The following is a 23,352-nucleotide window of genomic DNA, read 5'->3' as shown; positions in this document are numbered from 1 at the left end:
AGTTTTGTACGGCGCAGCGCGGCTCGGGAACGGAACATACCGGACCAATTTTTCTCTCCATGTCCCTGGATTTCAACCGCTAACTCTGGACATTCATACCTGTATCTCACAGCTAGCTAGCTGCTATCTGTGTGACTATCGGCTTTCGTCGATTCCGGAGCAAACATAAATTATTCTGGAACTAGCCAGCTGAAGAGTTCCATCAATCACTCCTGGGCTACAATCACCTATTCGGACCCGTTTTACTGCCTACGCGGAGCCCCGCCGGGCCTTCACAACTGGACTGCCGACGTTATCTACCCGAAGGAGTTATCCGGCTGGCTCCTCCGTCGCGACACTACCTGAACGCCCATCTGCGGCCCGCTAACCGTTAGCTGTCTTATCGGCTGCTATCTGAATAGACAATCGGACAATTTATTTTTATTATTATTTATTTTATATTTTTTCTTGGGCCTCTATAACTATATCTATTGTTTTTTTGTTGTTGTTGTGTGATTTGGATTAATCCCCTCTACCACACGGAACCCCACTAATCTACTGACAGAATGCAAGAGGTGGCTAATAACAGACCTCCATCCTATGCTAGCTTGCTACCGATGGCCTGGCTAGCTGTCTACATCACCGTGACCCCCAACCAACCGCTCTACTCACTGGACCCTTTTGATCACTCAACTAAGCATGCCTCTCCTTAATGTCAATATGCCTTGTCCATTGCTGTTCTGGTTAGTGTTTATTGGCTTATTTCACCGTAGAGCCTCTAGTCCTGCTCACTATACCTTATCCAAACTATTAGTTCCACCACCCACACATGCAATGACATCTCCTGGTTTCAATGATGTTTCTAGAGACAATATATCTCTCATCACTCAATACCTAGGTTTACCTCCACTGTATTCACATCCTACCATACCTTTTGTCTGTACATTATACCTTGATGCTATTTTATCGCCCTCAGAAACCTCCTTTTACTCTCTGTTCCAGATGTTCTAGACGACCAATTCTTAGTGCTTTTAGCCGTACCCTTATTCTACTCCTCCTCTGTTCCTCTGGCGATGTAGAGGTGAATCCAGGCCCTGCAGTGCCTAGCTCCACTCCAATTCCCCAGGTGCTCTCTTTTGACGACTTCTGTAACCGTAATAGCCTTGGTTTCATGCATGTTAACATTAGAAGCCTCCTCCCTAAGTTTGTTCTATTCACTGCTTTAGCACACTCTGCCAACCCGGATGTTCTAGCTGTGTCTGAATCCTGGCTTAGGAAGACCACCAAAAATTCTGAAATCTTAATCCCAAACAACATTTTCAGACAAGATAGAACTGACAAAGGGGGCGGTGTTGCAATCTACTGCAAAGATAGCCTGCAGAGTTCTGTCCTACTATCCAGGTCTGTACCCAAACAATTTGAACTTCTACTTTTAAAAATCCACCTCTATAAAAACAAGTCTCTCACCGTTGCCGCCTGCTATAGACCACACTCTGCCCCCAGCTGTGCTCTGGACACCATATGTGAACTGATTGCCCCCCATCTATCTTCAGAGCTCGTGCTGCTAGGCGACCTAAACTGGAACATGCTTAACACCCCAGCCATCCTACAATCTAAACTTGATGCCCTCAATCTCACACAAATAATCAATGAACCTACCAGGTACCTCCCCAAAGCCTTAAACACGGGCACCCTCATAGATATCATCCTAACCAACTTGCCCTCTAAATACACCTCTGCTGTCTTCAACCAAGATCTCAGCGATCACTGCCTCATTGCCTGCATCCGTAATGGGTCTGCGGTCAAACGACCTCCACTCATCACTGTCAAACGCTCCCTGAAATACTTCGGCGAGCAGGCCTTTCTAATCGACCTGGCCGGGGTATCCTGGAAGGATATTGATCTCATCCCGTCAGTAGAAGATACCTGGATATTTTTTTAAATGCCTTCCTAACCATCTTAAATAAACATGCCACCTTCAAGAAATTTAGAACCAGGAACAGAAACAGCCCTTGGTTCTCCCCAGACCTGACTGCCCTTAACCAACACAAAAACATCCTATGGCGTTCTGCATTAGCATCGAACAGCCCCCGTGATATGCAGCTGTTCAGGGAAGCTAGAAACCATTATACACAGGCAGTTAGAAAGGCCAAGGCTAGCTTTTTCAAGCAGAAGTTTGCTTCCTGTAACACTAACTCAAAAAAGATCTGGGACACTGTAAAGTCCATGGAGAATAAGAACACCTCCTCCCAGCTGCCCACTGCACTGAAGATCGGAAACACTGTCACCACTGATAAATCCACCATAATTGAGAATTTCAATAAGCATTTTTCTATGGCTGGCCATGCTTTCCACCTGGCTACTCCTACCCCGGTCAACAGCACTGCACCCCCCACAGCAACTCGCCCAAGCCTTCCCCATTTCTCCTTCTCCCAAATCTGTTCAGCTGATGTTCTGAAAGAGCTGCAAAATCTGGACCCCTACAAATCAGCCGGGCTAGACAATCCGGACCCTTCCTTTCTAAAATTATCTGCTGAAATTGTTGCCATCCCTATTACTAGCCTGTTCGACCTCTCTTTCGTGTATGTCTGAGATTCCCAAAGATTGGAAAGCAGCTGCGGTCATCCCCCTCTTCAAACTGACCCAAACTGCTACAGACCTAAATCTATCCTACCATGCCTTTCTAAAGTCTTCGAAAGCCAAGTCAACAAACAGATTACCGACCATTTCGAATCTCACCATACCTTCTCTGCTATGCAATCTGGTTTCAGAGCTGGTCATGGGTGCACCTCAGCCATGCTCAAGGTCCTAAACGATATCTTAACCGCCATCGATAAGAAACATTACTGTGCAGCCGTATTCATTGATCTGGCCAAGGCTTTCGACTCTGTCAATCACCATATCCTCATTGGCAGACTCGACAGCCTTGGTTTCTCAAATGATTGCCTCACCTGGTTCACCAACTACTTCTCTGATAGAGTTCAGTGTGTCAAATCGGAGGGTCTGCTGTCCGGACCTCTGGCAGTCTCTATGGGGGTGCCACAGGGTTCAATTCTTGGACCGACTCGCTTCTCTGTATACATCAATGAGGTCGCTCTTGCTGCTGGTGAGTCTCTGATCCACCTCTACGCAGACGACACCATTCTGTATACTTATGGCCCTTCTTTGGACACTGTGTTAACAACCCTCCAGGCAAGCTTCAATGCCATACAACTCTCCTTCCGTGGCCTCCAATTGCTCTTAAAATACAAGTAAAACTAAATGCATGCTCTTCAACCTATCGCTACCTGCACCTGCCCGCCTGTCCAACATCACTACTCTGGACGGCTCTGACTTAGAATACGTGGACAACTACAAATACTTAGGTGTCTGGTTAGACTGTAAGCTCTCCTTCCAGACCCATATCAAACATCTCCAATCCAAAGTTAAATCTAGAATTGGCTTCCTATTTCGCAACAAAGCATCCTTCATGCTGCCAAACATACCCTTATAAAACTGACCATCCTACCAATCCTCGACTTTGGCGATGTCATTTACAAAATAGCCTCCAATACCCTACTCAACAAATTGGATGCAGCCTATCACAGTGCAATCCGTTTTGTCACTAAAGCCCCATATACTACCCACCATTGCGACCTGTACGCTCTCGTTGGCTGGCCCTCGCTTCATACTCGTCGCCAAACCCACTGGCTCCATGTCATCTACAAGACCCTGCTAGGTAAAGTCCCCCCTTATCTCAGCTCGCTGGTCACCATATCATCTCCCATCTGTAGCACATGCTCCAGCAGGTATATCTCTCTAGTCACCCCCAAAACCAATTCTTTATTTGGCCGCCTCTCCTTCCAGTTCTCTGCTGCCAATGACTGGAACGAACTACAAAAATCTCTGAAACTGGACACACTTATCTCCCTCACTAGCTTTAAGCACCAACTGTCAGAACATCTCACAGATTACTGCACCTGTACATAGCCCACCTATAATTTAGCCCAAACAACTACCTCTTTCCCTACTGTATTTAATTAATTTATTTATTTTGCTCCTTTTCACCCCATTATTTTTATTTCTACTTTGCACATTCTTCCATTGCAAATCTACCATTCCAGTGTTTTACTTGCTATATTGTATTTACTTTGCCACCATGGCCCTTTTTTGCCTTTACCTCCCTTATCTCACCTCCATTTGCTCACATCATATATAGACTTGTTTATACTGTATTATTGACTGTATGTTTGTTTTACTCCATGTGTAACTCTGTGTTGTTGTATGTGTCGAACTGCTTTGCTTTATCTTGGCCAGGTCGCAATTGTAAATGAGAACTTGTTCTCAACTTGCCTACCTGGTTAAATAAATGTGAAAAAAATGGAAAAAAAACAAGTCAGAGGGTTTTTATATTTTATTTATTTTTAAGTGAACATGGCTGGCAACTGGTTTTAACTTTTTTTTTAATGAATCTTTATTAAAAGAAATATAGATGACAATAACAAGACAACCATAACAAATCTGACCATTTTGTGAGGAGAAGAAACCTCCGTCCAACCTTACATCACTCACTGTATGTTCATATGTCTTGTTGTGCTTCTCTCCATGCTTACTGTGCCTTCAAAAAGTATTCACACCCCTTGACCTTTTCCACATTTTGCTGTGTTACATCCTGAATTTAAAATGGATTCAATTGAGATGTTGTGTCACTGGACTACATACAACACTTCATCATGTGAAAGTGGAATAATGTGTGTGTGTGGGGGGGGGGGGGGGGGGTAGAAATTAGTTCAAAATGAAAAGCTGAAATGTCTTGAGTCAATACAGTGGGGCAAAAAAAGTATTTAGTCAGCCACCAATTGTGCATGTTCTCCCACTTAAAAAAGATGAGAGGCCTATAATTTTCATCATAGGTACTATGACAGACAAAATTAGATTTTTTGTCTGCAGAAAATCACATTGTAGGATTTTTATTGAATTTATTTGCAAATTATGGTGGAAAATAAGTATTTGGTCACCTACAAACAAGCAAGATTTCTGGCTCCTACAGACCTGTAACTTCGTCTTTAAGAGGCTCCTCTGTCCTCCACTCGTTACCTGTATTAATGGCATCTGTTTGAAGAACGGTGAGCAAAAATCCCAGAACCACACAGGGGTCCTAGTGAATGACCTGCAGAGAGCTGGGACCAAGTAACAAAGCCTACCATCAGTAACACACTACGCCGCCAGGGACTCAAATCCTGCAGTGCCAGACATGTCCCCCTGCTTAAGCAAATACATGTCCAGGCCCATCTGAAGTTTGCTAGAGAGCATTTGGATGATCCAGAAGAAGATTGGGAGAATGTCATATGGTCAGATGAAACCAAAATATAACTTTTTGGTAAAAACTCAACTCGTTGTGTTTGGAGGACAAAGAATGCTGAGTTGCATCCAAAGAACACCATAACTACTGTGAACCATGGGGTTAGAAACATCATGCTTTGGGGCTGTTTTTCTGCAAAGGGACCAGGAAGACTGATCCGTGTAAAGGAAAGAATGAATGGGGCCATGTATCGTGAGATTTTGAGTGAAAACCTCCTTCCATCAGCAAGGGCATTGAAGATGAAATGTGGCTGGGTCTTTCAGCATGACAATGATCCCAAACACACCACCCGGGCAACGAAGGAGTTTCTTCATAAGAAGCATTTCAAGGTCCTGGAGTGGTCTAGCCAGTCTCCAGATCTCAACCCCATAGAAAATCTTTGGAGGGAGTTGAAAGTCTGTATTGCCCAGCAACAGCCCCAAAACATCACTGCTCTAGAGGAGATCTGCATGGAGGAATGGGCCAAAGTACCAGCAACAGTGTGTGAAAACCTTGTGAAGACTTACAGAAAACGTTTGACCTCTGTCATAACAAAGTATTGAGATGAAAATTTTGTTATTGACCAAATACTTATTTTCCAACATAATATGCAAATAAATTCATAAAAAATCCTACAAATTTTGAATTTCTTTCTCATTTTGTCTGTCATAGTTGAAGTGTACCTATGATGAAAATATATATTTTTTCTTTTTAAGTGGGAGCACTTGCACAATTGGTGTCTGACTAAATACTTTTTTGCCCCACTGTAAGTACTCAAGCCTAAATCCGTTCAGGAGTAAAAATGTGCTGAACAAGTCACATAATAAATTGCATGGACTCAGTCTTTGTGCAATACTAGTGTTTAACATGATTTTTGAATGACTACCTCATCTCTGTACCCCACACATACAATTATCTGTAAGGTCCCTCAGTCAAGCCGTGAATTTCAAACACATATTCAACCACAAAGAGCAGGGAGGTTTTCCAATGCCTTGCAAAGAACCTATTAGTAGATGGGTAAAAAAAGAAAACAGCAGACATTGAATATCCCTTTGAGCATTGTGAAGTTATTAATTCAACGTTGGATGATATATCAATACATCCACTCACTACAAAGATGCAGGCGTCCTTTCTAACTCAATTGGTAGAGGGAAGGAAACCACTCACGGGTTTCACCATGAGCCCAATGGTGACTTTAAAACAGTGATAGGAGAAAACTGAGGATGGTAACAACATAGTAACAACATTGTAGTTACTCCACAATACTAACCTACATTACATTTTAAACAGGAGGAATAAATATTCCAAAACATGCTTCCTGTTTACAATAAGGCACTAAAGTAAAATGGCCAGAAATGTGGCTAAGAAATTTACTTTGTGTACTGAATAGAGGATTTGCGGTTGCATCACACATCACCTAGCAACCGCACCAAGCACCATGTTGGAAGACCAGGGTCAGTATGTCAGATACCTCCAATCATCCATTTCTAAGGACCCAGAAAATGGAGGCAGTGGGAGAACCTATTCAAGTAAGGAAATATATTTAGAAAATTATCAAAAACAATTAGCTAGCTTGCTACAGAAACTTAGTGTGCAGGATAACTCAAATAAGCTGCTAACATAATGTTATGAAAGGATGAAAGGATTAGCTGACAGCTGTCAGAAGGGAGAGTAGGCTAATCTGAATAGGGCAGGTACCTTTGTGGGAGGACATTGTAAAAATATTCTCCAGTTACAGTCCCTAGCGATAAAACTGAGGTCAGAGAGATATAGCAACATAATATGCAGTACTGTCTAATTTTAATATAATGCAGCTTGTTTCTTTTGTGATGTTTTCTGTCCTCAGCTGTAAAATCCTAATGAATGTCCCAGGAGAATAAGGGTACACCCATAATGTATGCCATGGATATGTGTACCTATGTTAGCACATTTTGTGAAAAAAAAATGGTTTAAAAGTCACACACAATGTGTAATAAACCTATTACAACTGGAGCAGGCCAACCCTGCTGGGTGTGCAGGCTTCTGTTCAAACCTAATTAGTTAATAATCAAGTGTGCTATTGCTGGGCTGGAACAGAAGTCTGCTCCCCCCGTAGTTCAGGGATCAGTGGAGAGAGGTTGGCCACCTATGGTATTTACTTTTTTTGTTCACCTGAAATTCTGCTTTAGTAATAATAGGCTACTTGTTACTAAAATGTCTAACCTTTACATACTGTATGAGTTAGCTTACTTGTACACAAATGATATGAAATAGTGTGGAGTCGTTGAAGTTAAGTGTTTAAACTTGTTTTAATTGTTAGCTTAACTATTATTCAAGATTAACTAATGCCGATGTTGATTAATCACAGATCACAATCCTGCAATAAAGAGGGGAAGGGAATCTCTCAAATGTATCTGTTTCTGTTTTGTATTCTCAAATGAATATTACCTTTTTGTTCAGTCATAAGCTTTCCAATTAGTTTTATTTGATTGACACCATTGTTTCAGGATATCAGCCATGTGAACCCATTTTACAGCTGATGCATTGGCACTGCCAAGGCCGGCAGCAGTGGTTCCCAACTCCACACATTTTTGTTGTAGCCCCGGGAAAAACATGTCTGATTCATCTCAGAGGGCCTGATGATTAGTTGACAACTTGAATCAGTCTTCTTTGTCTGGGGCTACAATAAGCTGGGGGTACTCGAGGACTGGAGTTGGGAACCACTGGCCTACAGTATGATGGCAGTAGCCTTATGGGCATTTGCAATGCAACCCTTGACATTGTGCATCTGAAGCAGAGAATACCTTAACTCACACGTTGTGTTCTCAATTTAAAAACAATACCAGTGCACAATGCATATACTCGATTTTTTACATGCCTTATGCTGATTTGAAATTGTTTAGTGCAAATCCAAACCTGGGAAAACATACAAACAACTACTACCACCAAGTTCAATGCCAGATACTCTTCTCCCAGAAGCTCTTAGTTTCACTTGGAGGTGCTATTGTGATAATGAAGATGCTTTGCCTAAGACTACCATAACAATTACTTTGTCTATTCTAAATGTGTTTAAATTGTAAAAGAAAGAAAATCTGTCAATATTATGGAGCTAATTTTGAATGTTTTTCACCGTTTTCGTGACTGCAATTTCTGGGCGATTTCTCAGCCAAACGTGAAGAACAAACGGAGCTATTTCGCCTACAAAAATAATAGTTTGAGAAAAAGGAACATTTGCTATCTAACTGGGAGTCTCATGAGTGAAAACATCCGCGCTCATCAAAGGTAAACTATTTAATTTGATTGCTTTTCTGATTTCCGTGACCATGTTACCTGCTACTAGCTGGACAAAATGCTATGCTACACTATCGATAAACTTACACAAATGCTTGTCTAGCTTTGGCTGTAAAGCATATTTTGAAAAGTCTGAGATGACAGGGTGATTAACAAAAGGCTAAGCTGTGTCTCAATATATTTCACTTGTGATTTTCATGAATAGGAATATTTTCTAGTAATATTTATGTCCGTTGCGTTATGCTAATTAGTGTCAGCTGATGTCAATGGCCCCGTTCACGGGATGGGGTGTCACTAGAGGTTAATGCAACCGTTGTGTCAGATTTAAAAAGAACTTTACGGAAAAAGCATAATCTGAGAACGGCACTTAGAGCCCAAACCAGCCAGAGAAATATACGCCATGTTGGGTAGTCAACATTAGTCATAAATAGCATTATAAATATTCACTTACCTTTGGTGATCTTCATCAGAATGCACTCCCAGGAATCGCAGTTCCACAATAAATGCTTGTTTTGTTCAATAATGTCCATTTATGTCCATTTATGTCCATTTTGTTAGGGCGTTTGGTAAACAAATCCAAAAGCGCGTTCTGGTCCAGTCGGACAAAGTTCAAAACGTTATATTACAGGTCGAAGAAACTTGTCAAAATAAGTATTAGAATCAATCTTTAAAATGTTCAATAATGTTCCAACCAGAGAATTCCATTGTCTGTAGAAAAGCAATGGAATGAGAGATAGCTTTCATGTGAAAGCACATGACTGAGAACAAGGCTGCAGGCAGACCCCTTAGTCAAACAGCTCTCATCCGGCCCCCCTTCACAGGAGCAGTCTGAAACAATGTTCTAAAGATGGTTGACATCTAGTGGAAGTCTTAGGAAGTGCAAAATAACCCATAACCCACTATGTATTCGATAGGGGTGAGTTCAAAAACTACAAACCTCAGATTTCCCACTTCCTGTTTGGATTTTTTCCCAGGTTGTTGCCTGCCATTTGAGTTCTGTTATACACAGACATCATTCAAACAGTTTTAGAAACTTCAGAGTGTTTTCCATCCAATACTACTAATAATTTGCATATATTAGCATCTGGGACTGAGTAGAAGGCAGTTCACTCTGGGCACGCTATTCATCCAAAAGTGAAAATGCTGCCCCCTATCCCAAAGAAGTTAAATTGTCATGAAAATATATGGCAAGACTTGAAAATGGAGCTTGAAGAATTGTAAAAAGAATCATGTGTAAATATTCTACAATCCAGGTGTGCAAAGCTTTTTGAGACTTACATAGAAAGACTCACAGCTGTAATCACTGCCAAAGGTGATTGTAATGTGTATTGTGAATACTTATGTAAATAGAATATTTCGGTATTTAATTTTCAATAATTGTGCAACATGTTTCCACTTTGTCATTATTGGGTATTGTGTGTGGATGGGAGAGAAAAAAATAATGGTAATCCATTTTGAATTCAGGCAGTAACACATCAAAATTTGGAATAAGTCAACGGGTGTGAATACTTTTTGAAAGCACTGTATGTTGTAGCCCCAAACCCAGACCACCCTGAGAACTTCCCTGCCTTAGCTGTGGGGAGAAGAGTTCTCTTATAAAGACCACAAAAGATTCCACGTTTGCCTCCTGGTGAAATGGATTGCACTTTAACTCTAATTTAAGTACTGTTGTTTTTTTGTTGCTATTCCAACACACTGTTCTTGTATACATGTTGTTGTTATTTCTCCTCCCGGCTTGTGTTCTGATAGAAGCACTGTGGAATCAATGTTGAATTAGTCCTGTGAAATTAAACGTCGCCATGCTTCTATAAATAACATATGTTCGAATCTGGACTCCAGTAAATAACTGTCAAATACAATGGTGAGTATAAGTGTTATGCAGGTGAATGAGGACCCAAAAGCGACTTGGCGAAAACAGAGTCTTTAATCCAGTTTAAGGAAATAGCAATACTCCTAGACAAATCGGAGCGGTAAATAAAGCATAAAAACAATTTCACTCGTAATCACGAGAACTGACTGGAGACTCGATAATAAACTGCAGGTTGCCTCGGGAAGGCACTTGACCGTAGCAGACTCAGACACCTGCTCACCACGCAGCATCTGAGGGAAACACGACACGACAGGGCGATACAAAGACACAGCACGGTGAACAATAGACAAGGATCCGACAGGACAGAAACGGAAAACAAGGGGAGAAATAGGGACTCTAATCAGGGGAAAAGATAGGGAACAGGTGTGGGAAGACTAAATGATTGATTAGGGGAATAGGAACAGCTGGGAGCAGGAACGGAACGATAGAGAGAAGAGAGAGAGAGAGGGAGAGAGAAAAAGGGGAACGAACCTAAAAAGACCAGCAGGGAGAAAACGAACAGAAGGAAAAGCAAAATGACAAGACAATATAAGACAAAACATGACAATAAGTGGTGGTATTTTATTTTAAAAAGCTGCTATATGCTCTGAGCAGATATTTATTGAATGATAATCATGAATGAGATGAGGCCCCTTTAGGACCATCTTGTATGTAAGACTGATTGTCTTCTGATAGTATGGTTCTTTAAAACAAGTAGAAAACAAGTCCAAATTAATTGTTTTCAGTATATCTGACTTACTTACAGTGTAAGTACAGTACTAGAAGCTTCACAGAAGAATGAAAGAAAGCTGGGGCATATTAAATTAAACACAACATGCAGAATGCAGATAGAAATTATAATGTACAATGTGAACAAATCATCTAAAGTTGCATACACCTTAGCCAAATGCATTTTAACTCAGTTTTTCACAATTCCTTACATTTAATCTTTATGAAAACCCTGTCTTAGGTAAGTTAGGATCACCACTTTATTTTAAGAAGGTGAAATGTCAGAATAATAGTAGAGAGTGATTTATTTCAGCTTTAATTTATTTCATCACATTCCAAGTGGGTCAGAGGTTTACATACACTCAACTAGTATTTGGTAGCATTGCCTTTAAATTGTTTAACTTGGGTCAAACGTTTCAGGTAGCCTTCCACAAGCTTCCCACAATAAGTTGGGTGGATTTTGGCCCATTCCTCCTGACAGAGCTGAAGTAACTGAATCAGGTTTGTAGGCCTCCTTTCTCGCACACACTTTTTCTGTTCTGCCCACAAACTTTCTATAGGATTGTGGTCAGGGCTTTCTGATGGCCACTCCAAAACCTTGACTTTGTTGTCCTTAAGCCATTTTGCCACAACTGTGGAAGTATGCTTGGGGTCATTGTCCATTTGGAAGACCCATTTGCAATCAAGCTTTAACTCCCTGACTGATGTCTTGAGATGTTGTTTCAATATATCCACATAATTTCTGTCCTCATTATGCCATCTATTTCGTGAAGTGGACCAGGCCCCCCTGCAGCAAAGCACCCCCACAACATGATGCTGCCACCACCATGCGTCACGGTTGGGATGGTGTTCTTTGGCTTGCAAGCCTCCCCCTTTGTCCTCCAAACATAACAATCGTCATTATGGCCAAACAATTACATTTTTGTTTCATCAGACCAGAGGTCATTTCTCCAAAAAGTACCATCTTTGTCCCCATGTGCAGTTGCAAACCGCAGTCTGGCTTTTTTTTATGGCGGTTTTGGAGCAGTGGCTTCTTCCTTGCTGACCGGCCTTTCAGGTTATGTTGATATTGTGCTCATTCTATTGTAGATATCGATACTTTTGTACCTATTTCCTTCAGCATCTTCACAAGGTCCTTTGCTGTTGTTCTGGGATTGATTTGCACCTTTCACACCAATGTACGTTCATCTCTAGGAGACAGAATGTGTGTCCTTCCTGAGCGGTATGACGGCTGCGTGGTCCCATGGTGTTTATACTTGCGTACTATTACATTTACATTTAAGTCATTTAGCAGACGCTCTTATCCAGAGCGACTTACAAATTGGTGCATTCACCTTATGACATCCAGTGGAACAGCCACTTTACAATAGTGCATCTAAATATTTTAAGGGGGGGGGGGTGAGAAGGATTACTTTATCCTATCCTAAGTATTCCTTAAAGAGGTGGGGTTTCAGGTGTCTCCGGAAGGTGGTGATTGACTCCGCTGTCCTGGCGTCGTGAGGGAGTTTGTTCCACCATTGGGGAGCCAGAGCAGCGAACAGTTTTGACTGGGCTGAGCGGGAACTGTACTTCCTCAGTGGTAGGGAGACGAGCAGGCCAGAGGTGGATGAACGCAGTGCCCTTATTTGGGTGCAGGGCCTGATCAGAGCCTGGAGGTACTGAGGTGCCGTTCCCCTCACAGCTCCGTAGGCAAGCACCATGGTCTTGTAGCGGATGCGAGCTTCAACTGGAAGCCAGTGGAGAGAGCGGAGGAGCGGGGTGACGTGAGAGAACTTGGGAAGGTTGAACACTAGACGGGCTGCGGCGTTCTGGATGAGTTGTAGGGGTTTAATGGCACAGGCAGGGAGCCCAGCCAACAGCGAGTTGCAGTAATCCAGACGGGAGATGACAAGTGCCTGGATTAGGACCTGCGCCGCTTCCTGTGTGAGGCAGGGTCGTACTCTGCGGATGTTGTAGAGCATGAACCTACAGGAACGTGCCACCGTCTTGATGTTAGTTGAGAACGACAGGGTGTTGTCCAGGATCACGCCAAGGTTCTTAGCGCTCTGGGAGGAGGACACAATGGAGTTGTCAACCGTGATGGCGAGATCATGGAACGGGCAGTCCTTCCCCGGGAGGAAGAGCAGCTCCGTCTTGCCGAAGTTCAGCTTGAGGTGGTGATCCGTCATCCACACTGATATGTCTGCCAGACATGCAGAGATGCGATTCGCCACCTGGTCATCAGAAGGGGGAAAGGAGAAGATTAATTGTGTGTCGTCTGCATAGCAATGATAGGAGAGACCATGTGAGGTTATGACAGAGCCAAGTGACTTGGTGTATAGCGAGAATAGGAGAGGGCCTAGAACAGAGCCCTGGGGGACACCAGTGGTGAGAGCGCGTGGTGAGGAGACAGATTCTCGCCACGCCACCTGGTAGGAGCGACCTGTCAGGTAGGACGCAATCCAAGCGTGGGCCGCGCCAGAGATGCCCAACTCGGAGAGGGTGGAGAGGAGGATCTGATGGTTCACAGTATCGAAGGCAGCCGATAGGTCTAGAAGGATGAGAGCAGAGGAGAGAGAGTTAGCTTTAGCGGTGCGGAGCGCCTCCGTGATACAGAGAAGAGCAGTCTCAGTTGAATGACTAGTCTTGAAACCTGACTGATTTGGATCAAGAAGGTCATTCTGAGAGAGATAGCGGGAGAGCTGACCAAGGACGGCATGTTCAAGAGTTTTGGAGAGAAAAGAAAGAAGGGATACTGGTCTGTAGTTGTTAACATCGGAGGGATCGAGTGTAGGTTTTTTCAGAAGGGGTGCAACTCTCGCTCTCTTGAAGACGGAAGGGACGTAGCCAGCGGTCAGGGATAAGTTGATGAGCGAGGTGAGGTAAGGAAGGTCTCCGGAAATGGTCTGGAGAAGAGAGGAGGGGATAGGGTCGAGCGGGCAGGTTGTTGGGCGGCCGGCCGTCACAAGACGCGAGATTTCATCTGGAGAGAGAGGGGAGAAAGAGGTCAGAGCACAGGGTAGAGCAGTGTGAGCAGAACCGGCAGTGTCGTTTGACTTAGCAAACGAGGATCGGATGTCGTCGACCTTCTTTTCAAAATGGTTGACGAAGTCATCTGCAGAGAGGGAGGAGGGGGGGGGGAGGATTCAGGAGGGAGGAGAAGGTGGCAAAGAGCTTCCTAGGGTTAGAGGCAGATGCTTGAAATTTAGAGTGGTAGAACGTGGTTTTAGCAGCAGAGACAGAGGAGGAAAATGTAGAGAGGAGGGAGCGAAAGGATGCCAGGTCCGCAGGGAGGCGAGTTTTCCTCCATTTCCGCTCGGCTGCCCGGAGCCCTGTTCTGTGAGCTCGCAATGAGTCGTCAAGCCACGGAGCGGGAGGGGAGGACCGAGCCGGCCTGGAAGATAGGGGACATAGAGAGTCAAAGGATGCAGAAAGGGAGGAGAGGAGCGTTGAGGAGGCTGAATCAGGAGATAGGTTGGAGAAGGTTTGAGCAGAGGGAAGAGATGATAGGATGGAAGAGGAGAGAGTAGCGGGGGAGAGAGAGCGAAGGTTGGGACGGCGCGATACCATCCGAGTAGGGGCAGTGTGGGAAGTGTTGGATGAGAGCGAGAGGGAAAAGGATACAAGGTAGTGGTCGGAGACTTGGAGGGGAGTTGCAATGAGGTTAGTGGAAGAACAGCATCTAGTAAAGATGAGGTCGAGCGTATTGCCTGCCTTGTGAGTAGGGGGGAAGGTGAGAGGGTGAGGTCAAAAGAGGAGAGGAGTGGAAAGAAGGAGGCAGAGAGGAATGAGTCAAAGGTAGACGTGGGGAGGTTAAAGTCGCCCAGAACTGTGAGAGGTGAGCCGTCCTCAGGAAAGGAGCTTATCAATGCATCAAGCTCATTGATGAACTCTCCGAGGGGACCTGGAGGGCGATAAATGATAAGGATGTTAAGCTTGAAAGGGCTGGTAACTGTGACAGCATGAAATTCAAAGGAGGCGATAGACAGATGGGTAAGGGGAGAAAGAGAGAATGACCACTTGGGAGAGATAAGGATCCCGATGCCACCACCCCGCTGACCAGAAGCTCTCGGGGTGTGCGAGAACACGTGGGCGGACGAAGAGAGAGCAGTAGGAGTAGCAGTGTTATCTGTGGTGATCCATGTTTCTGTCAGTGCCAAGAAGTCGAGGGACTGGAGGGAGGCATAGGCTGAGATGAACTCTGCCTTGTTGGCCGCAGATCGGCAGTTCCAGAGGCTACCGGAGACCTGGAACTCCATGTGGGTCGTGCGCGCTGGGATCACCAGATTAGGGTGGCAGCGGCCACGCGGTGTGGAGCGTTTGTATGGTCTGTGCAGAGAGGAGAGAACAGGGATAGACAGACACATAGTTGACAGGCTACAGAAGAGGCTACGCTATTGTTTGTACAGATGAACGTGGTACCTTCAGGCGTTTGTAAATTGCTCCCAAGGATGAACCAGACTTGTGGAGGTCTACAATTTTTTTTCTGAGGGCTTGGCTGATTTCTTTTGATTTTCCCACCTCCAATTGACTCAAATTATGTCAATTAGCCTATCAGTAGGTTCTAAAGCCGTAACATCATTTTCTGTAATTTTCCAAGCTGTTTAAAGGCACAGTCAACTTAGTGTATGTAAACTTCTGACCCACTGGAATTGTGATACAGTGAATTATAAGGTAAACAATTGTTGGAAAAATGTCTTGTGTCATGCACAAAGTAGATGTCCTAACCGACTTGCCAAAACTATAGTTTGTTAACAAGCCGTTTGTGGAGTGGTTGAAAAACAGGTTTTAATGACTCCAACCTCAGTGTATGTAAACTTCCGACTTCAACTGTATTATTCAAGAGAGATGCATCGATGAAGTTCCATGCATTACATTTATATCTGCAACATTCTGCAACAGTAGACTTTGTGCTTGTTCTAGAGGGCTAACTTGAGCTAAGCTTTTCACAAATGATTTATTCTTCAAAACACCTCAACTCCCAAACAACTGGGCATGAACTGTACAATATCATACAAAGGTTAAGACATCTGAGCGGTGCCTAGCTCAGATGGACCTTCATCAACAAGCAGATTGACATATTAGTCTTACGGTTCAGGATCAGTCTGGGTTGCCATGGCATCCTTCTACTAGTAAACAAGCATTCAATGAGTATGTACATCTGAAATGGCACTACTTATGGCCAGGACTAGTAGTGCACTATTCAGGAAATCTAGTACCATTTTAAGACTCACATACTCTTTATGTTATACTTGTTCCATGATATAAACAATGAAATATAAAAAAAGAAGTGCCTTCTCATACAAAGGGTTGGCAAATTAATTGCAAACTAACCAAACATAGTTTACATCTTAATGATACCTGATAACTCATTCTTTCCATTCAAAATTAGAGACTTCAGATTTACTCATCAACATCACCCTTAATCTACAATTGACTGGACTGGTTCAAGTAAAATAAACCCAGTCCCTCTTTTAAGAAATTAAAATAAAATCTCAGTTTGCAGAAGCTGTAGGTAGTCTGGACTCCTGTAGAACTCCTTTAGAATTCCGGAACCTCAGCGCAGTAGAGGGGCTCTAGCTTTGGTATGGAGTGACTGAAGGGACCAAATGCACAGAGTTACACACAGTACATAGAAAAATGGGACATACAGATCATACACAGCAAAACCTTAATAATGCTAAATTGAATTATTTTTATGAAAGACCCTAAAGAGGGATTAAGAATGACACGATATGCAAGAGTTTACTATGCATGCAGTCTGTCCATTCTGATCTTAGTAAAGGACATGTGGGCAACTAAGAGAAAAGGTTGACTCGAGACAAATCTCACACACACAAAAATAAGCATAGAACAGATCAGTGAGACATTCAATGAAAGGGAAGGGAAATAGACACTGGATCATAGTCTCGTAAAGCACATTGATTGTAAAAGAACATCATTTTCCGTCCTTTTGACACTGTGCGTCTGTAAGGAGGGAAAAGAAAAAGGTTGCCGGTGTCAGAAAGCAGGGAGACAAAGTTGAGAGAAGCTGTAGCCAGTCACACTCCTGAATCACTCATTCCAAACAGAACATGCAAAGAGCCTTAGGGAGTGTAAAGAGCTGGAGAGAGTGTTTGAGCGTTGAAGGGAGCTTGAAAGTGTTGGAATTCTAGCATCAGCACACAGATATAGGTGTTTGCTTATGTGATTTCAAAAACTCTGGCAGACCCCTTGAGGTGAGCCCAGAGAAAGAGGCTGAGGAGGGGCTAGGTGGGCTTGCCTTCTGAGGGGCATGCAGCATGTTTAGGTTGAGCAGATTGCCTGTGCTGACTGTGTTCTTGGCTGTGTCTCTATGGCTGCAACTGGGCTCACAGAACACTGTCCACTACATGCATGCTACCTAGAGACCTGGATTGGCTGGAGTGACACAGGGAGCTGGCAGAGAGGAGGGAAGGAGTTAATTGAGTTAACATGGAACCATGAATGGCAGGCACTTGATTTATGAGCTCACCCACTGGATCATATGCATCAGCCTATAAGGCACTTGACTGCCAATATGCCTGTAAGGAGCTTTACTCATGAAACAGCCTACAAGTCAGCATCTTGTCTTACGAGCCTCTGAGGCTGCTATTGAATCTGACCGAGCTCTGAGGCTGAAAACTAATCTGCTCAGTCTGCCAGGGTAGCCTAGTGGTTAGAGTGTTGGACTAGTAACCGAAAGGTTGCAAGTTCAAATCCCTGAGCTGACGAGGTACAAATCTGTAATTCTGCCCCTGAACAGGCAGTTAACCCACTGTTCCTAGGCCGTCATTGAAAATAAGAATTTGTTCTTAACCTACTTGCCTAGTAAAATAAAAATAAAGGAATGGAGTTCTATAATATTATCCATAAAGCATGGTCTCCCTTATAATTATATACATATCAATTATGCAAGCTAACAACCAGCATAGATAACTAGCTAGCTTGCTAGCTAATTAACAAGACCACCTAGCTAACTAGTGAGCTTGCTAAGTGCCCCGCTGTCAAGTCAGCTAACAAACACAAAAAGATGCTCATCTACAACTAATCAGTCTCATCTAATATCAGTGATATATTTCAGAATACAGTTGCCTTCATTTTGAAAGATGCTAGCTATATTATCTTTTTTTACTCTAGGCTACAGCTTTCTGGCTTTCTGAATGTGGCTCGGTGGCTTGTTGTTCCTTCCATGCGTTTGGCTCCAGTCTTTGGGGCGGCACGCAGACTAGGAGACAGGACTGCCTGTCAGGCGCTGTTCAGGGCTTAAATGCCCTGTCCCTGAAACTCTTAAATAAAGACACAAATAGCTACACAATCATGTTAGCTCTCACACAAAACATACTTTTAGCTTTTATATGTTGTGAGTCATTTGTTTGAATGAGGAAGTGTTGAGCACCCCACTGCTCGTGATCCACTCGCAATTTCATCACCAAGCAGGGAATGGGCAGAGATAAAATTGTGTTTTTTCCCCCCGGATTACGAAAAGACATCATCGAAATAATTTAGAGATTTCCAGTGGCAGGTTGAATTGCAATACTGGAGTGAGTGCTCCAGATACCAACCGGCAAGAACCCTACACTTTGGAGAGGAGTATTGCATGATTGCCCCCTAACTGCTTCTGGGTAATGTAGTTTTTAGCTATTTGTAGATATGAATTGGCACTATAGAAACTGTAAGTGACATTCCGGTAAGTGACATTCCAGTTTAGATGTAATTTAATACTGGCAAAGGAAGAACAAAGTGTGTTTTTAATGTCTTACTTCTACCTACAGCAGTAGTACCAACTACAAATGCAACCAACAAGTGAATGGTTTACCCATCTTGCTAAATGTAGTCTTCTCCTTTGAAATTAAGCTAAAACATAAATTATAATATCATAATTAATGAAACATCCAGAAACATCTATTCTTTGTCCAGTTCATTAGGTACACCCATCTAGTACTGGGACAGATCCTTCTTTGCCTGCAGAACAGCCTGAATTCTTTGTTGCATGGAAACATTGCCCAATTGGTATCAAGGGACCTAACGTGTGGCTGGAAAACATTCCCTATACCATTGCACCACCGCCACTAGCCTGTACTGTTGACACCAGCCAGGATGGGGCCATGGACCCATGCTGCACTCTGCATACAAGTTCTGACTCCTCCATCAGCATAAAGCAACAGGATCCGAGATTCATCTGACCAGGAAATATTTTCCCACTCCTCAATTGTACAGGGTTGGTTATCGCGTGCCCACTGGAGCCGTTTCTTACTGTTGTTAACTGATAGGAGTGGAATGGCTGTCTGCTGCAATAGCCAGTCTGTGAGAAGGACCGACAATTTGTGTGTTCCGAGATGCTGTTCTGCACACCACTGTTGTACTGCGCCGTTATTTGCCTGTTTGTAGCCCACCTGTTTGCTTGCAAGATTCTTGCCATTCTCCTTCGACCTCTCATAAAGCTTTTTTTCACCCACAGGACTGCTGCTGACTTGATGTTTTCTGTTTGTCGCACCATTCTTGATAAACCCTAGACACTGTTGGTAATGAAAAGTCCACGTCTATGCTCAAAGTGGTTTAGGTCACTTGTTTTGCCTATTCTAACGTTCAATCGAACAGTAACTGAATGTCTTGATGCCTGTCTGCCTGATTTATGTATCAAGCCACGGCCATGTGACTCACTGTTTGTAGGAGCAAAACATTTTGTGAACTGGGTGGTGTACCTAATAAACTGTGGATAAAAAACTGTAGTGTATATCTCACTAGTTTAAACTGTTCCCTCATGCTAATAAGTTCAGACTTTGCTATACTTTGCCACCTGCCCAAGTTATTAGACATATCTGCAGCCTTACTGGATGGAGACCGTGGTCAAAATGTTGTGTACTATATAGGGAATAGGGTGCCATTTGGCATGCAGACAGCAGGATGAAGCCAGACCAGTCTGCCTCAGAGAAAGGCAAGGTTAGGGAGATCTGGGCCGCCGAGCAATGCTGAAGACCAAAGACCCTGTGCCACAGTTAATTAAAGCACAGAGCTACGGCGAGCAGAAATCGAAGCAGCCAACTTCTTCCTTTTCAAAATGACCTGTCAGTGGGCTTCAGGGCTGACTCCCTCCCTTCAATTAGAGCATTAAAATAATAGAAAATAATTACGATCATTAGCGCAATGACTCAGTGAACGACTGCTGTCTTTTTCTTTTTTTGCCTTTAATTCTTCAGAAGCAAGGGATAAAAAACGGTCATTTCCAGGACTGAGACTTTTGCATGGAAGGCGATTATGAAGTTGTCAGCTAGAGAGGGAGAGGGTTTAGAGAGTAACACTGTAGATTACAACTCTGGCTTAAACTAGCTACTGTCCTCACTCATTTCTCGTTTCTATTTGGATTACTGAAAGACAATTTTTAATTTTCTGCATTGGATGAGAAATGTCTCCCTCCCCTCGCTTGGATATGGCTTGGTGACGACCTTGAGATTAGCGGGGTCTGTGGGCACCTAGTTACAGCTCTATGTCTCAATGAAATTGGCAGAAAAAATGTCCCCATAAATAGCAATGCCATTTTTGAAGCCTTTGTATACAACGAAGGCTTGTCTTGAAAATATCAAAGGAAATATTTATATCATCCTGTAACATACAGAATATTTCTGGTAAATACAGAATGCTTTCTGCATTGCCAAGGACAGAGTTTCACAGTTGGTGTCTCTAGTGTTTCCGTTGTAATATCATAAACATGCATTTCACTTTATTACCTCACTGAGATATGAACACAGATTTTGAGAGAATTTAGCACACATGATGAACATGTATCACACAACTAGATGAGGATTTTGTGTGTTTTATCGCATTGTTTGTAACTTATTTTGTACATACTTTTGATGCTATGGTGTCTTATGACCGAAAAGAGCTTCTGGATATCAGAACAGCGATTACTCACCTCAAACCCGACAAATAATTTTCTTTAACCTCTCTGAGCACGGAACCCGGTTGCGGGCTGAAATTCCACAACATACGGTGATTGCTACATAAATAGTCATATTAAACATTCATAATAATAAAAGTGTCTCACATGTATCTAATGCCTAGAATCTTGCTAATCAAACTGCATTGTCAGATTTAAAAAAGGATTTACTAAGAAAGAATACGATGCGATTATCTGAGTATAGAGCCCCATAAAAATACAAATAAATTCAACCAGCACAGGCGTAACATAATCACAAACTGCATTAAAATAAATAGTTTACCTTTGACGATCTTCATCTGTTTGCAATCCCATTGCTCATTGTTACACAATGAATGATCTTTTGTTTGATAAAATCTGTTTTTATAGCCTAACACGAAACATTTTGTGAACCGCTTGTGTCGTGAATTCCGTCTCATTCCATTTTCGACGACACATTCCAGGTAAATAACCCAGACAGAACGTGATTTTTCCAGTCATGTTTGGTTTCCCTGCAATCAACTGGTTTGTTTGTAACACAATCAAACCTGATTGGTCATTTCGCGGGACGTATTAACTAAAAGAAACCGATTTGAAGACAACAAGTAATGACATCATTGTGCACCAATGAATTGCCCGCTGTTTCATTGATTGACTGTATTTGAACCCAATTACCACTGATCGTCTTGAAATCTAGCTGGGTAGATAGCCAATGAGTTGAGGTAAACGGCAATAGGTCATGTTTATGTGTTGCCAGACCAACCCATGTAGTAAACTCTGGATTAAAGAGAGTAATTCGCTATTGAAGTCTTATACCGGAAGGAGCAACATATATTACGCACAGCGTTGTTTCGCATATTCAGCTGTTTATATATCAATCATTATGGCGACTAAGTCAGGGAAAGCTAAATCTAAGTCTAGATATACAGATGTACACACAATTTAGAAGAAATTGATCGGAAAAGTGAGACAGATTGTTGAAGGATGATTCATTTAGCGATTCCCAAGTGGAGGAATATTTTTTGAATGGGAGAGGACATCCTTTTGGACTGGTAAGTTCTTCTCATGCTAATGCCCTTGTTTGAAATTAATAATATAAAATATTATTTGTGATTTATTTTAAATTTTAGAAGCAATATATAAACATGTAATGTCATTAAATGTGAGATGCGTGTATCTGCCGCCCCACCCCAACCCACATGAAATAGCATATTTGAGGCTGTTGAGGGGAGGGCAGGCCCACAACAATGGCCAAAGTGAAATGGAGACCGTAGATACAGCTGGTCTGTTGTAATATAATAAAGAAGGTAGATCTAGCTGGTCTGTCATAATATTTTCAACCTTATGTTCCGTGTACTCTACATATATATCTGTTTATTATACCTGTTGATACAGGGCTCATATGTGAAACTATTCTAACTGAACATTTTCTTTCACAGTGACACTGACTCCGAATGGCTGCCCCCAGGGCCAAGGTGTCCATCCCCCACTGAAGCTGGTTCATCCAGCTCCTGGCACAAGTGGTGTTCATCTGCCCTAATTTATTTCTGCAGGCATGGATGTGCCTCAGGGCCAAAAGGGCACAGCATGGAGGCGTCACTGTGTTCATTGCTAAATTAAGTCCCTCATCACCTGCGCCACATGCTTGGTGACCCTCTGCTTTACAGCATAAAGAGACTGCTATGGCACCTGGCATCAGCAGCACAATATTGTGTAGAGCTTTGGCAACGTGGGTGTGGTTATATCCTGCCTGTTTGGCCCTGTCCGGGGGTCTCATCGGATGCGGCCACAGTATCTCCTGACCCCTCCTGTCTCAGCCTCCAGTATTTATGCTGCAGTGGTTTATGTGTCGGGGGGCTAGGGTCAGTTTGTTATATCTGGAGTACTTCTTCTGTCTTATCCGGTGTCCTGTGTGAATTTAAGTATGCTCTCTCTAATTCTCTCTTTCTCTCTCTCGGAGGACCTGAGCCCTAGGACCATGTGTCAGGACTACCTGGCATGATGACTCCTTGCTATCCCCAGTCCACCTGGTATTGCTGCTGTTCCAGTTTCAACTGTTCTGCCTGCGCCTATGGAACCCTAAACTGTTCATATTTACTCTTGAGGTGCTGTCCCGTTGCATCCTCTACAACTACTGTGATTATTATTATTTGACCCTGCTGGTCATCTATGAACGTTTGAAAATCTTTGAGATATTAGCTGATGTACGAAGGGCTATATAAATAAATATGATTTGATAGAGGACTGAGGGTCTTCCAAATATTGAACGTGTGTAAATATTTACCCATGTTATTTTGTAAATGCATATATTTT

This window comes from Oncorhynchus gorbuscha, linkage group LG18, assembly GCF_021184085.1.
Source record: "Oncorhynchus gorbuscha isolate QuinsamMale2020 ecotype Even-year linkage group LG18, OgorEven_v1.0, whole genome shotgun sequence".
Lineage (NCBI taxonomy): Eukaryota > Metazoa > Chordata > Actinopteri > Salmoniformes > Salmonidae > Oncorhynchus > Oncorhynchus gorbuscha.
This window is presented reverse-complemented; position numbering follows the sequence as displayed.